Source organism: Trichechus manatus, unplaced genomic scaffold (assembly GCF_000243295.1).
Source record: "Trichechus manatus latirostris isolate Lorelei unplaced genomic scaffold, TriManLat1.0 scaffold00191, whole genome shotgun sequence".
NCBI lineage: Eukaryota > Metazoa > Chordata > Mammalia > Sirenia > Trichechidae > Trichechus > Trichechus manatus.
This window is the reverse complement of record NW_004444127.1, coordinates 3,562,637-3,571,495: the sequence shown is the minus strand read 5'-3', so window position 1 is coordinate 3,571,495 and position 8,859 is coordinate 3,562,637. Positions and strand designations below refer to the sequence as shown.

The following is an 8,859-nucleotide window of genomic DNA, read 5'->3' as shown; positions in this document are numbered from 1 at the left end:
GCACCCCTGCAGCTCCCTAGGTTGAGGGCTCCGCCCGCGGCTTCGGGGGCGGCCGTACAGCTGCTTTTCCACTCCCCCGCCCGAGGGGGCGCTGCAGCGCCCTGCGCTCTGCCCGCCCCTGCGCCGCTTTCCGCTCCGCTTGGCGCTGCGGGAGGTACCGAGGTGGTACGTTCCCCTCGTCGCCTCCCCCTCCTCTGCGGCCCTCCCCACCGGTGGTAGGTGCCGGAAGTGCCGCCATTTTGGGGTGTTCTGCTCTGGCGGCAGCGGCGGCGGTGGGACGCGGAGGCTCCCCCGGGACTCGGCCTCAGCAGCGAGGCGGCGGCAGCGGCTGCGGAGGCGCAGGCAGTAGCTGAGGCAGCGGCGGGCTCAGGTGCAGCCGCTGGTGAGTGCGGCGGCCGCGGGTGGGAGGGAAGGAGAGGAGGGAAAGCAGGCAGGAGGGAGGCGCCGCGGGGCGGGTCCGGTCCGGGCGGCCGCGGGTCACAGGGCCCTCCGGGCGCGGTCGCTACTCGTTTCCCGCGCCCCAGGGCCCAGTTCGCGATCTTGTCCCGTGTGTCGGAGTTCTCGTCTCCCCAGGTCCTGCCGGGCTTGCCCAGCGCGTGCCCCCGCGCCTAGGGAGACCCGCCCTCCTCGTGGCTTTGCGCCTTCTCTCCGCGCCCTTTGCTTTCACTCTGCAGGCCCAGAGGGCTTCATTCCCTGCCCAGGGGCAGCCCTGGCGTCCCTTTCTTATTGCCGCCGGGCGGGACCCAGGCTACCTGCCTGGGACACCCTTTTCTCGCTTCTGTCGTCCCACGTGTTCTTGGTGCCCACCCCTAGGGGTGCCCAGGACCCTCGCCCCCAGAGGGCTGCACTTTGCCTCGGAAGCCTCGATCCTCCGTTCCTCGCCCCAGATTCGCTAGGGCCTTGGCTCGCCCTCCCCCCACATCAGGTGCTCAGCCAGTCTTGGCCTAGTAGCAAGGCTGGAGTCTCGTACCCGGGAGCGCGGGGAACAAACTAAAGAGCTTTCTTCCCCAGGAGCCTGGCTTTGGATTTAAAGCTGATGGTGTCTGGGTCCTGGGCCTCGGGGCAGGATGTTGTTTTAATTCTCTGAGACTATTGCACAGGCTATGAGGAGCTTCGCATTGGTTTAGGCTCATCCCCATAGTTGAGAGGAAGATGGTGAGATTTTTGGTTGGAGCCTGTTTCAGCAAAATGGAATCTCTCTTCTCGCCAGCAGAGTTAATGCCGCATGCTTATTACCTTCGAGTAAAAAGGCTGCATAACAGTTTTTAAAAAGTATAGAGTGGTTTATAATGTCTGCAGTGTAAGAGGTTACAAATACCCAATGAATCCTTTACAGGAACTTCACCTTTTAAAGGTGTTTTTGCTGTTTTTGATTCCCTGTGGATTGGAGAGGCTTTCATTTACGTTTTCGACAAGTGTTTGGGTAGGCTGTTTTTCCACAAGTGTAGGATCTTTTAAAGTGCTACCCAAGTTCCAGTTTCTTTTTAAATCCTTGGCGAGGATGAAGGCTTCATGTAGAATTATCCAGGGTGCTTTCAGTTTTTGCATTAATGAGTCCACTTGGAAAATCACTGAGTTAAATAATAGCACGAGTAAACTATTGATACAATGACTTTTTTCCCCTGTGCCAATTTTTATATTCTAGCTTTACTTACCGAGTGTTTGGCTTTTGATCATGAGTTAACCAAGATTTAAAGCAGTGCTGTTAGTAAAGCAAAGCTGAAGCTTTCAGCTGTTGCTTTAACCAGGAAGGTTATGGTTCCTCCAGTGGTTCTTTCCTCATGACTGTCTCACCACCTGTTTCCATTGAGAATGGCTTTCGGCCCAGAGCATAGAACTCAACTGCTCGCCAACCGTTCATTCTTGCTGTAGGTTTTCTTCTCCAAAGATAGTAAGTATGGAGACTTAAAATTCATCAGCAAGAGAGGCTGTTAGAGATTGAATATCTTTTTCAACCCCTTTCACTTTCCAGATGAGGAAACTGAGGTTGACTTGCTCAGGTTATATATAGCAAGTACTCTTAGAATAGTCTCATTACAGAATTTTTCTTTGCAGTATCATGAGCAATAATGCAGACTGCCTTGTGAGATGCCATGGAATGGAAAGGGCCCTTGGCTTGAAGTTCGAAGTCCTGGATTGTAGTCTTGCTTTGTCAGTTACTAGCTATATGTTCTTGGCCAAGTCTCTCAATTCTTCTGAGCCTCAGTTTATTCTTAGCTGCAAAATTGAGGCAATAGTGTCTGTCTCATGTGGTGGTAATTCAGCTTCAGTGCAGTAAGGTGAAATTACCTGTAGTATAATAGGCAGGCAGTGAAATCTTGAGCCAGAATGGTTTATTTTTCTGAAGATTTCCATTTATTTTTCTTACTGTAGACACTACAGATTGTTTATGAAAAATACAGATCAGTCAAAAAGAAAAAACTCATAGTCCCACCACTCTGAGATGATTGTTAATCATATTCTTGCCCATCCTTTTTATATGCTTTAGAAATATTTATTATTTTACCAAAATAGGCTTATCTTAGTCACAGTTTTGTGGTGTGCTTTTAAGATTTAATAATAGGGGATAGGCGTAATTTAACAATCACATTTTAAATGGTGCTCTTTAGTATGTGTGAGGTAGGTCAGTGCATATCCCAGCACAGGAGCAAAGAGGCCCCCTTTTTAAACATGCGCTGGCCTGGACGAGGAGGAGGAAAGGAAAGGGGCAGAGACCTAACATTTGTTCTATGTCTACTGTGTATATATGTTTTTTTTTTTTTTTTAAATAAAGATTTGGGCTCTGCTACTAAAATAAGAGTGCGAGTCTTGAATTCTGTGCCCGTTCTTGTGAATGCCACTGCAGCTTCTTTAACTCCATTTTCCTGTGAGGCTAGACTAATAGGAAAGTGGGAGGTAGAAGGTGGTGGTAGTGGGGTACCTTGGAAAGAGAAGAGCTGTCACCTGGAGACCAAGGTGAAGTTGGAGAAGGTAGGACCACGGGCTCCTCTCTACTCAAGGCTTTGTGTGCTCAAAACAGATTGCTTTGTTCTCTTTAAACCAGTGAATGATAGCATTTGGTTAAGCTCTGTTTCCTCTGCTAGCCTCTGCTTCTTGAGTTCAGGGATATCTTCTTCATTTTGATATCTAGCCCTCCCTTTGGGCTCTATAAAAGGTTGAATTGATTGGAATCCATGTTCTTCTTATGGATTGCCAGCCACAGAGGGGTGTCCACTGACACCCTCAAACCTCTTGAAATTGACAACATGTCAGCATATATAATAGTCTATAACAATAATTCATATTACGGTTAGAGTGATTTCTAATTTTTAATCTAATCATAATTTCTAGTCTTTGAATGAATATATAGCATTTTCATAATATGTGTTGTGTACTGAAAAAGTATCACATAAGAGAACAAGAATAGGCAAGTTTCTGCTTTTGCTTTATAGCTGTAATAAATGGTTTTTGTTAGAGGGGTGGACTGATCTCCAGGTATATATTTCACATTGTGTACAGATTAACGTATAAACATGGTATTTAATGGCCTAGTTTAAATAAATAGCGGATATTTTCATGATAAGAGCGTTTTGAAGGTACTCTAGGCCTCCCACTGTGTTCCAGTATGAACAAAGCTATTCACTGAGTATTCTCTTGCTGGAAAGGTTTCTTTTTCTTTTTTTTTGGCTTTCTTCTTAAGATACCCAAGAACCAAACCCGTTGTTTAGTTGATTCCGACTCATAGCAACCCTATAGGGCAGAGTAGAACTGCTCCATAGTGTTTCCAGGGAGTGGCTGGTGGATTCGAACTGTTGACCTTTTGGTTAGCAGCCAGAGCTCTTAATCACTGAGCCACCAGAGCTCCTTAAGATAAGCTTCTACTTATCTTTTTGGAGATTCACAACTGATTTTGGTCTGCTTGATTGCCTACTTTTCCTCTCTTGGCTTCTTAAGCCTAGCCTGCCATTCTGTTTTCCTCTTTTCCAGTAATGAAGGGAGTTCGGTATTAATCCTCGGGACACAGAATGAACAGAAAGTTTAATCCAATCAACCCAAAGAGGCAAGTAGAGCCCAAAATATACTTTTAAAAACTACAGAACTTGACACATTGGCTTTATTTTAGTGTCAGGGAGGACATAATGTACCTTTTTTTTTTTTTTTAAACAACGTAAACCATTCTTTTGTTCAAAACTATTCCTTGATTCTTCGTTGTCTTTGATAATAGTTGGAAATAGAATGTATCATTGAAGTTCAAGTATTTCAGAAATATAATTTGAACCAGGAATTGTCTTTATAGGCTTTCTGAGTGGAACTTCTAAACAAATTCCAAAGTTGCTGGCTAGAAGTCTGATGGCACACTGAAATGGCCGAAAGGAAAAAAAAGAAATGCAAAAATTTGGATAAAAACATGGAGAATTAGTCTGCCCATAATCGAGAGTTGATTCTTTGATTTTAGAGTTCCTCTAAGGTTGCTGTGAGTCGTAATCGACTCTAAGCAATGGGTTCGGGCTAAAATGGAAACTTGTGGTTTCAAAGAATGATGTGACTTGAATGGGATTTATAAGCAAAGCCTGGGAGGGACTCATGTGACAGCTCAGTTGTATGATCTTAACATTTCTGGGCCTGTTTCCTCATTTTTAAAATGGAGATACCGACCTGGAAGGGTAATGTGAGAATTATTTGAGGTAACTTACGCTAAGCACTAAACAGTGCCTGGAACAGTGTTGATAATGTCATTTCTTTTCTCCATCTGTAAAAATGGGGATACTGTTTTACCTCATGGGGTTCAATGGTATAATTCTCCCCTTCCATGCAGGAGATCCAGGTTCTGTTCCTGGCCAGTGCACCCCCTGTGCATCCACCACCTGCCTGTTAGTGGAGGCTTGTGTTTTGCTATTGATGCTGAACAGGTTTCAGCAGAGCTTCCAGACAAGATGAACTAGGAAGAAAAGCCTGGCAATCTGCTTCTGAAAATCAGCCAATGAAAACTCTGTGGATCACTTACAGTCAGATTTGAAACCGATCATGGGGATGGTGCAGTTTCAGTCTGCTTGGGGTTGCCGTAATTTGGGGCTGACTCTGTGGCAGCTTACAACAAAAATTTATGGGGTAATAATGCAGTTCAACTGAATAACACAGGTAAAATGCCTAGATATGCCATGTATAGATGGTAGCTACTGTGTTCTTTTCATTTCCCCTTTTGGGTGTATTTTGTTTTGCATTTTCCTATGTTCGTTGTGGCTTAAGGGATAAGATTAAAGTCCAGTTTGTGCATCTGAAGTGTTTTGCTATGAAGGGCATCCTTCCCCCATAGAACTTTTTAGCTCATTGTTCCCTGTGGTCTCTCAGATTCATTTTTACTGTGAATTTCACTCCCCTCATTTCATACTTCACGTGAGAGTCTGTTGTTGATAGGAGTCTTCTATGTTCATAAAAAACTGAAAAATACCGATATATTACTGAATTTGTAACAGGGACACCTGGGTCTCTCCCTCATGTAATTCGGTGACTAGTTTTAGGCAGGACTGGGCAGCGTTTTGTTCTCTTGTACCTAGTGTTGCTGTGAGTTGGAACTGACTTGATGGCACCTAACAACAACAACAGAGGGCTCTAATATTTAGTTGTAATTTAGATGAAAGATTTAATCAGTTTTGTCTGTTTGCTTTGTAAACAGTATTGTATCAAGAATCCTTTTCTGAGCTTTTTTATTTGCTGTAAAAATCGTTTTCTTGTGATGAGATTTTTTTAATTGCAACCTATCCTTGCAATGAAATTGGGGATTAGAATCTCCTTAAAGTAGGGGTTTCCTTGCAGAATTAATCAGCAGAACTGTTCTATATTTTTTTTTAACCTCTACTATACTATCCCTGTTGGAGGTAATGAACGTTTATTTGCTTATTTTAAACTTCATTCAGTTCCAGACCTGTAAACATTTCAGGAATGTTTTATGCCCATCATAAACTCCATATTGACTTCGCATATTCTTTCTGCTAAGGAACTCTTTAATTCTCTTAAAAACTATTATCTTACAGACTTGAAGGGTAAATACCAAAATATATTTCTGGGCAGTGGAACTGTGGGTCGTGTTTTTTCTTCATACTATTGTTTTCTAATTTTCATACCAACAACATGAATCTCATAAAAGGAAAAGTTATTTTAAAATTAGATTTTTTTTTTCTTAAGGGATGAGAAAGTTTAGTTGGGGAAGAGTGTGCATGAGTATAAGATATTTCAGTTTCTTAACGGATTTAAAGTATTTTTAACTCTTGGGCTTTGTGAAGTTCTGATGTGGTACTGAATCAGCCAGACCTTTTTCCCACATAAGAAATTTTCAGAACAGCTTTTGGGTTGTAACACTGAGTTTTCTTTTCCTCTACTTTGAAAATTTGGTAGCAAATATAAAGAGGGTGGTGAATTCTGGTTCAGAGGCTGCAGTAAGATCTGACTAATCTCATCTAATTGATTTTAATGTGCCACTTTCGGGATGTGTTCATAGGTAGAAAGTGTGTCTTTAGGAAGAACCATTCACTAACTTTCTGACCTCCATGGACCGCCTGCTCTTTTTACAGCTATGTTCAACCTTTGACAAAATGGAATTCAGTAATTTTACTTTTCTCTCAAATTGAACTCCACTGAAAATGTACTTTTGAGTTGGGAAATGTTTTAGTTTGGAGATTATAAAAATGAAGTTTTTTTTGTTCCATGGCTGTTTAATTTGCTAGTGTTACACTTTTAATTTTGAAAGGTCATTTCTTTCATTTACATAACATTGCTACTCTTTCAGCAGAAGAATCGCTAAATTAGAAACTCACCACTTTCTCATTGTTCTTTTACCTTTTTGTTTCCTGTGAGATTGAAGCAAGCTCTTGCAGTGATTGTGGGAATGTGTGATATTTGGTGATAATGTGGGGTAACTAATAGTCTACTGTGAGAAGACTGTCTTTCTTAACCTAATATTATTTGGACATCTGTTAAGTTTTTGCTAGTTTCTGTTTTATACAGATAATTTAGTGTAGGGTTTTCTTAGTCTCATTGTGCTTGTAGCTTTTGTGTGGGAAACATTGTTTTCTGCTCCATGGATCCACTCCCCCAACATTATAGTCTCATAGTTTAGCTACTGTTTCTTTCTCTCCTGGATGATTTCTGTGCCCGATCTGATCCTGCTGCTAATTTACCATGCTGGGTTGGGTGGGATATTACCAGTGAGAAATACCTGTCTTGTCCCTATTGGCTGCCTGCCTGACTGTGAATGCAGTCCCAGCAAGAGTTTATGGGGGCTGGGGTGAGAGGAAGTCAGGATGGTGGTGACAGGCAACTTGAAAATGTGTAACTATTTGACATTCATCAGCTGGCTGGTTATTATTGCACATTGAAGCAGTGCTGCTTTGTGGTTAGACAGTCAGATTAAGCCTTATAACAGGCTTTCAACAAGGATATTTTATTGGAAGCTGTTTATGTGGTAAAAGATTATTTATTCCTTAGGTCCGTATTTTTCAGATGGCTAGAACAAGAGGAGCAGGTATCACATTTTGCATTTTAGAATGTTCTTCAGCCTCTCCCTGCTCATGGTTCAATTCCTACTTGTTGTTTAGTACACACCTAACCCTTTAAACGAAGCTTACCCTGTCCATTTCAGTGCTGTGTTATAGGATATGAATTAATATTTTATTAATATCTTTTTTCATTGCAGCAAGATTTTAAGCTTTTTGAGGGTTGAGACTGCATTATTGATTAGCACGGTTCATATCTTTTGTGGTGGTGGTAGTGGGGGAGTGGGCACACAGTTCTTACCCTAGTTATACTCTGTGACCTAGCCACTCTTGTAACAGCTTCTTGGACCAGGGATGGACATCTGACCCAAGCTGGGTAAATCAGTTTTTCCTAGGAATTTGAGATTGGAACTGAGATTCAAATTTTTTTTTTTTACTATAGATATATAATATTTTATTTGTTTTTGGTGATAAAAGCTTACACAGCAAATTAGGTTCACATTTAACAATTTCTGTATATATTGTTCAGTGACATTTGTTACATTTTTCACAATGTGTCAACACTCTTTTTATTTCCATTCTGGTTGTTTCATTTCTGTTAATCTAGCTTCCCTGCCCCTTTTACCTTCTCATCTTTGCTTTAGGGTAAATGTTGACCATTTGGTCTCATATAGATAGTTTTTCTTTTTTTAAAATTTTTTAATTGTACTTTAGATGAAGGTTTACAGAACAAATAGTTTCTCATTAAACAGTACACATATTGTTTTATGACATTGGTTAAGAACCCCATGACATGTCAACATTCTCCCTTCTCGACCTTGAGGACCTTTTTTTTGGTGAAAATATACATAGCCAAAGTTATACCATTTCAAAAGTTTCTATGTGTACAATTCAGTGACATTGATTACATTCTTCCAGATGTGCTGCTATTCTCACTATCCTTTTCCAAATTATTCCATCACCATTATCTTTAACTCACTGTCCCCAGGCTTCCCATCAAACCTTTTGAGTTCCTGTTGTCAATTTGATTTCACATAGAGAATTCTTTTTTTTTTGTACCTGAGATGAAGGTTTGCAGAACAAATAGTTTCTCATTAAACAGTTAGTACACATATTGATTGCACTGTGACAATGGTTAACAACCCCATGACATGTCAACACTGTCCCTTCTCAACCTTGGGTTCCCTGTCACCAGCTTTCCTATCCCCTCCTGCCTTCTAGTCCTTGTCCCTGGACTGCTGTGCCTCATTAGTCCTGTTTTGTTTTATGAGGCTGTCCAGTTGCCGGCTGAATGGTGAACTTCGGGAGTGACTTCACCACTGAGCTAAAAGGGTGTCCGGGGGCCATACTCTGAGGGGTTTCTCCAGTCTTCCGGGCCAGTAAATCTGGT

At 42.0% G+C, this 8,859-nt stretch overlaps 1 protein-coding gene across 2 annotated transcripts in view; it reads left to right on the top strand.

Moving 5' to 3' along the window:
* The first annotated feature begins 239 nt into the window (after window positions 1-239).
* Window positions 240-8,859, top strand: part of CELF1 (CUGBP Elav-like family member 1) — an 84,748-nt gene continuing 76,128 nt past the window's right edge. The window contains exon 1 of one of the 2 annotated variants that reach the window (XM_012558866.2): window positions 240-382. The gene's annotated coding sequence lies outside the window, so the exon portion shown is untranslated. The remainder of the gene's footprint in view (window positions 383-8,859) is intronic. The other variant, XM_023741828.1, reaches the window with a different exon arrangement.